Consider the following 6913-nt stretch of genomic DNA (forward strand, 5'->3'; position numbering starts at 1 on the left):
CAGATTGTCCTGGCATCCCATAGGCTCTCTTTGCTGCAGGAGCACTGGTGATTGTGTATTTGTCTGCCAAGCTGGCTACTCCTGGGATGATTTAGGGTCACAATCCAGGACCCACTCTTTCACATCAGCTGGTCACAGCGTGAGGAACTCCTTTTGAATAATTAAATCTTTCAGTCCATCATAGTCAGTAACTTTCAATCCCTCAATCCACTGACGGAAAACAGTGGACAGTTTGACTACAAGTCAAGAATAGATATCCGAGACAATGTGATTTAACGCTCTGAATATTGCCTGTGAGCCGTAGGGGTAACATTAAATGCTGCAGTAAAGCCTTTTTTATTGCTGCATAATCTGCATCCCCTCAGTCCAATAGCTAAATAGTGTGCCCTATGACTAGGGGCCAGTGCATGCTGTCTGTAGGTTATTTTTTTTTTTAAATCCCCTGAGAAAAGTATCCAAATCAGCATCTTCTTCCAGGACAGGAAAATGCTCTATATGCGGTCTGCTGATATTTGGATCTCTGGCTGCAGACTGGCTGTGGATTTTAGCTATCTCTAGCTGGTACCTGCATTTAGCCTCTTGTTCTATAGCCTCCCGACCAGCTTGGTTTTCTGTAGCCTCTCTTTCTGTGGCTGCTTGGTGTTCAGCTTGAAACTTATGTATCAGTTGCATCCTTGTTACATTGTTTAAAGTCCAAGGCATATTAAGAGAGGAGGGGGCCAGTGTGCATTCCCCATCTGAAGCCCCCTCCTCTCTCCCCGGTGGCTGGCAGCAGACTGCCTGCTGAACATAACAGCAGTAGACTCTGGGCACTAGTCTGTGCCCAGAGTCTACTGCACATATGCAGGTTGCTGGTAAAATGGTGCGGCTGCCATTTTCCCAGTGATTTCCTCACTGCGCATGCAAAAAACACTGGAAAATGGCCACAGCTGCCATTTTCCAGCATTTTGCGAAGGGCTGAGACACCCGACGTGGGACCTCGGAGAGGCAGCCTTAAGTCCTCCCTACAACTACAATTAAGTCCCAGTTATCAGTACCCAAAGAAAAACCTGAAAAAATAGATATGCAGAATGTATTAGCTGAATCCACAAGCAAAATGGATCTGATAAGAATCACAGAGACCAATCTTATTAAATGATTAAAGTATATACACAAACTATAAGAATGGCATACAAAGATAGTCTTTGGCAAATAATTTTTTTATAAACTAAAAGGAAAAAAATAACAGTACAGTCTCACTTACATTAATCTATTTGTGGGGAGATGGAAGAAGATAGAGCAATTCCCAAAAGAATTGTTCAGAGGTGGTTGCGAGTGATATTGGTGCTGCATCTTTGTCAGCAACGGATCTGACAAGTTATGTTAATGTAGCAGGAAGCATTTATTTGCAATAAAGACAACCACTGACAGCTTTTTAGATCCTTATCCGTAAATGTAGAACTAATAATGTCCCTCTTAAGATGATTATTTTCTTTTTTTTCTCTTTTACCAAAGGCTCCGTAGACACATAAAAAGAGAAGGGGTGTAGATAATATCAGTGTGATGATATATTAAATGATGGAAACATCAAACTTGCTGAAGAACAATAGTAAAAATACAAATTGAGACGTACCCCAACTCACTGATTCAGAGGTGGATGTGCTCCTATATGGTTATCTCTATCATCAAATAGTAGTGCACACAACCCAAGACTTCTGGTTAAAACCACCCCATCATGGTATCTTTCATTCCAGGTTATTTAACACATGGGTATCTATATAATCCAAAATTGATTTTTGTTGCCACTTAATAAAGAAATTCCGTGAATATAAAAAAGCAGGCGTACCCCAACTCACTGAGTAAGAGATGGGTATATTCTTTATAGTGGTATCTTTAAATCCCAAGTTCATAGAAATAAGTCTAGATACACACCTAGACTTACACGTTCATGACAAGACAAGATGTGTAAAGGTATCTTTCACCCAAGTTGAAATTTAAACTCAGAATGCGTACCAGTACTCACAAAACTTCTAGTAGTAAACAGCTCATAAAGGTATCTTTCCTTCCAGGTTCTTTACCAACTTTCCTTGCGTGGAATTTATATCATTCCTCCTGCAATCCAAGGATAACAAGTGATCACTTTATTAAGTGGCAACAAAAATCAATATTGGATTATATAGATACCCATGTGTTAAATAACCAGGAATGAAAGATACCATGATGGGGTGGTTTTAACCAGAAGTCTTGGGTTGTGTGCACTACTATTTGATGATAGAGATAACCATATAGGAGCACATCCACCTCTGAATCAGTGAGTTGGGGTACGTCTCAGTTTGTATTTTTACTATTGTTCTTCAGCAAGTTTGATGTTTCCATCATTTAATATATCATCACACTGATATTATCTACACCCCTTCTCTTTTTTTGTGTCTACGGAGCCTTTGGTAAAAGAGAAAAAAAAGAAAATAATCATCTTAAGAGGGACATTATTAGTTCTACATTTACGGATAAGTATCCACCCTCCTTATTACTGTTAACTTGTGATAAAGTAAGCAGCGCCATCCTTCAATTTTTGTTTCTCCAGTATTTATTTAGATCTTTTAGGGAAGATTGTTTTGAAGGGGCTGCAGCTTACATAGAAGCGCCAACAGTTTATCTGATCACTCGATTCGCTTTTTAGATGCAGTGCATGAGTCTGAAGATGCAGCATCGAATCACCCAAAAAAATTTGATGCCCATCAGGCATTTAAACAACCCTAAGGTTGCTCAGAATGCCTGCCTCAAATAAGCTGTCAAAGCCAGTGTTTTTGCATCTAAAGATGCACCCACTGGCCTCGGCACACTGCAAAAATGGGTCCAGCTTGCCCATTTTCTTTAATGCTATCCTTCCCCGCCCCCAAATGGCAGCAGACTGTACACGCACAGCACAGCTCCTGTGCATGCGCAGATCTTAAACCATCAGTCAACTATTATTATTATCCTTTATTTATATGGTGCCAAAAGGGTTCCGCAGCACCTCACAAAGTACATAAACAAATGAGAAAACAAAAACATGTACAGTTCAATGCAGGACAAGGACATTTATAAACATTGCTTCAATAGCAATCATAACACTCAGAATAAGCAGCAGGGTGTCAGTTACCAAGTGTTAGGTGCCCTTGTGGGGAGTTTGGGGTAGATGATCGTATGAGTGAGGGAAGGAGAAGCACATTAGGGAAGAGGGCCCTGCTCAGGAGAGCTTACATTCTAAAGAGGAGGGCTGACACAGAAGGGGTAGACAGTGAGGAAGAAGCATGGAGAAGCAGGTTAAGATAAGAGCTGGAAGGCTTTGATGAAGTAGTGAGTTTTGAGATCCTATTCGAAGATTTGTAGAGAGGTGGAGAGTCTGACTGGGAGAGGAAGAGAATTCCAGAGGTAGGGAGCAGCATGGGCAAAATCTTGGAGGCGGGAGTGGGAGGAAGTAATCAATTGGCAAGACAGGTGGCATGCATTTGTTGAGTGAAGTGGGTGGGCAGGAGTGTGAAGTGAGATGAGATCAGAGATGTAAATGGGAGAGGAGTGTGTGAGGGCTTTGTGAGTGTAGGAACCTTGAATTTGGTTCTGATGTTGAGCCAGTGTAGGGCTTGTAGGAGAGGGGAGGCATATGTAGAACATTTGGAGAGGAAGATGAGCTGAGCAGCAGCATTGAGAACAGATTGGAGAGGAGAGAGGTGGGAGTCAGGGAGGCCAGATAAGAGGTTACAATAGTCCAATCTGGAGATGACCAGTGAGTGGATGAGGGTCTAAGTTACCTCCAGGGTGAGAAAGGGCCTAAACCTGGAAATATTTTTGAGATTGAAGCAGCAGGACTGTGAGAGGTACTGAATGTGTGTTTTGAAGGAGAGTGTTAACTCCAAGACAGAGCACTTGGGGGCTAGAGGAGATTGTGCTGTTAATAATGAAATTGTGGGAAGTAAGGTTATGCGGGAGGATGGGAAGATGATCAGCTCAGTCTTAGACATGTTAAGTTTAAGAAAGCTCTGGGACATCCAGGAAGAGATAGCAGAGTGGTAGTTGAAGATATGAGTGAGGAGAGGGGGGAGAAGTCAATTGTGACCAAATTGCCACAGCAACCAGCCCTGAATCAAGCATGTTATTTTATGCCTGCCTTGGCTGTCACTCGACTCACCTTTCGCTGGCTCTCTGGTTTGTGCAGATGCTATTTAGGTTTTATGGCCCTTTGCCTAGAATATACTTTTACTCAGGTATGGAGGGGTAATACTCCCCAGGCCAACCTCATGTTGATGAGAAGTGCAAGGCTGGAATGTATAAGATCCCAAAGTTTTACCATCTTCTCACTGGGGAGGGGGCTGCTGGGAGTCCCATGGTTGCAGGGAGAGGTAGTTCTCCCAGTGCCCATTCCAGGGGGGGACATACATACACTTGGGGTGGACACACACACAGTCACACACTCATACACACTTACAAACACTAACAAACACTGACACACACTGCATACTCACCGCTACTGCAGACCCGACGCTGGATGCAGAAGAATATGCAGAAGACAGCGCTGCAGAAGGGAAGTAATTAAGGACTAATTAAGCTAATTGAGAACTTCCAATTGCTTAATTAGTTCTCAGGGGGGGTGCCGCTGGGGTCTGGTAGCATGTCCCTCAGAATTTTCCTAAAAATAACGATTTTAGGAAAAATCAGACGTGCTATGGAAGTACGTGAAAGAAAACCTCCCGGAGCTCAAAATAGAAAAAAAGACGCACCTAATTGAATAGCAAAAATTCTGCACCTGCAGGAAAAACCTAGCAGATGCGGGATTTTTGCTATTCTCACTCCCAATTGAATATGCCCCTATGTGTCCGTTGGATCCTTTGCTGGCAGTCTTAATGGGCTATAGATAAATCTTCTAGCCTTTCCTTCACATGGAATCTTCTCAGACAAATAATTAACCCTACAGCTAAACAGTACACAGCAAAGGTCATTTGCAGGGCACCATGCTGGTAATTAAAAGAAATATACTTAATAAACACAAAACATGTTGTCTAATATCTCATGATCCATAACATAATCACGACATACCTACATATTCAAAATACCATATACTAAGATGATTTCTGACTGATGTCTTTTATGCAGACATATACTTTTATTAACATCTATTAACAAAGGATACATAGGGATACGTTCAATATCCCAGCACATAGGATTCTGGCAGTCATGCCGGTGCCATTCTGGCGCTGCAGAGTAGCACACCGGAATCTGCTGAAAGGTAAGTATAACTAAATATGGGTGCCCCGGGGCCCGTGTGCATCCGCACACCCTGCACCCATTATAAATACTCGCTCATCCTAGCAGGTAAAGAAAGTAGAATAAATCCTACAATCAGTAAATATGGTGTGCAACTGACCAGGGGAGCATTAAGAGTCCAGGGGGCCCGAGTGCTTTCCCCTTCCAGGGCCCCCTCCTCTCTCCCCGTCGGCCGGCAGCCGACTAACGCTGCTGGCCAGCCACTGCAGCATCAGTAAACTCTGGGCACTAGAGTGTACCCAGAGTCTACCAGGCATCATGCACAGATTGCTGGGGAAATGGTGCGGCAATTTCCTCACTGCGCATGCGCAAAACGCCGGAAAAATGGCAGTGGTGGACATTTTCCAGCATTTTGAGCAGCGTTGAGACACCCAACGAGGGATCTTGGAGAGGTAAGTTTTACATATGGGTGCATAGTGTGCGGTGCAGGCCCCCCCTGGACCTGGGAGCCCGTGTGCACCGCACACCCTGAACCCATTATAGACATGCCCCTGCAACTGACTCTATTCACCATCCATTCATTACATCTGCTTCATATCCAGAGCCGATCGGTGCACAGAGCAGGATGCTATTTACTAATATTTTTCCTACAAACCATAGAAGATGGTTGACCTCAATGGTGGGAGTGCACTTTAGTAACTTCCCACCATTGAAGTCAAAATGGGGAACCACTCAATATTATTTTAACAATTTTTTACACTATCAACTCAGCACCCACAGCTCAGGGGTGACGGAGATAGCCCTGGGATTCAGCCCAGGCCTTGGATGGCCTGTAGAGGGGGGACTACATTATTGTGGGGTCCCCACTTACCAGGAATCCCCAGTCTAGGCTGGCTAGTTAGGGGGAATGAATGTTATGGCTGGAGGTACCCCATCAAGTGTGTCTCCTGGCTGTAGCATTATGCCCCTGCTAGAGGAGCCCGGTGCTGGTAGTAAAAATATGGGGGACCCCTAGTGGGTTTGTTCCCCATATTTTTAGAGCCAGGACTGGTCAAAGAACCCGGTGCTGGTTCATTAAATACAGGGGAACTCTACACATTTTTTCCCTGTATTTTATTAACCAGGCCCGAGTGACATTACACCATAGTAGTGTCCATTATTCATGTTATGACACACAGTAGTGCCCCTTTGACACAATGCCCACACAGTGCCCCTTATACTCAATGCCAGCAGTAGTAGTGCCCCTAATACACATAATGCCCACAGCAGTAGTGCCTCTTATGCAATGCCCACTGTAGTGTGAGTGCCCCAAAAGCAGTGCCCATAGTGGTAGTGCCCCTTATGTAGAGCCCACAGTAGTGGTGCCCCCTATGCAATGCCCCCATTAGTAGTGCCCCTTGTAGTAGTGAACCTAGTAGTAAAGCCCCCTGTAGTAGTGCCCCCAGTGGTATTGCCCCCTGTAGTAGTGCCCCTGGTAGTAATGCCCCATGGTGATGTCCCCAGTGGTAATGCCCTAAGTAGTAATGCCCCCTGTAGTAGTGCCCCCCAGTAGTAATGACCCCAGTGGTAATGCCATTAGTAGTGCCCCTTACACAAAAAAACACCACAATACTTACTTGAAGCCCTGCTACTGCATTTACTGCTGTCCGACTTGTGGCTCCTTGGAATAATGGGAGAGATGTCATGACGTCTC

Source organism: Taudactylus pleione, unplaced genomic scaffold, assembly GCF_031769625.1.
Source record: "Taudactylus pleione unplaced genomic scaffold, aTauple2 ptg000538l, whole genome shotgun sequence".
Classification (NCBI taxonomy): domain Eukaryota; kingdom Metazoa; phylum Chordata; class Amphibia; order Anura; family Myobatrachidae; genus Taudactylus; species Taudactylus pleione.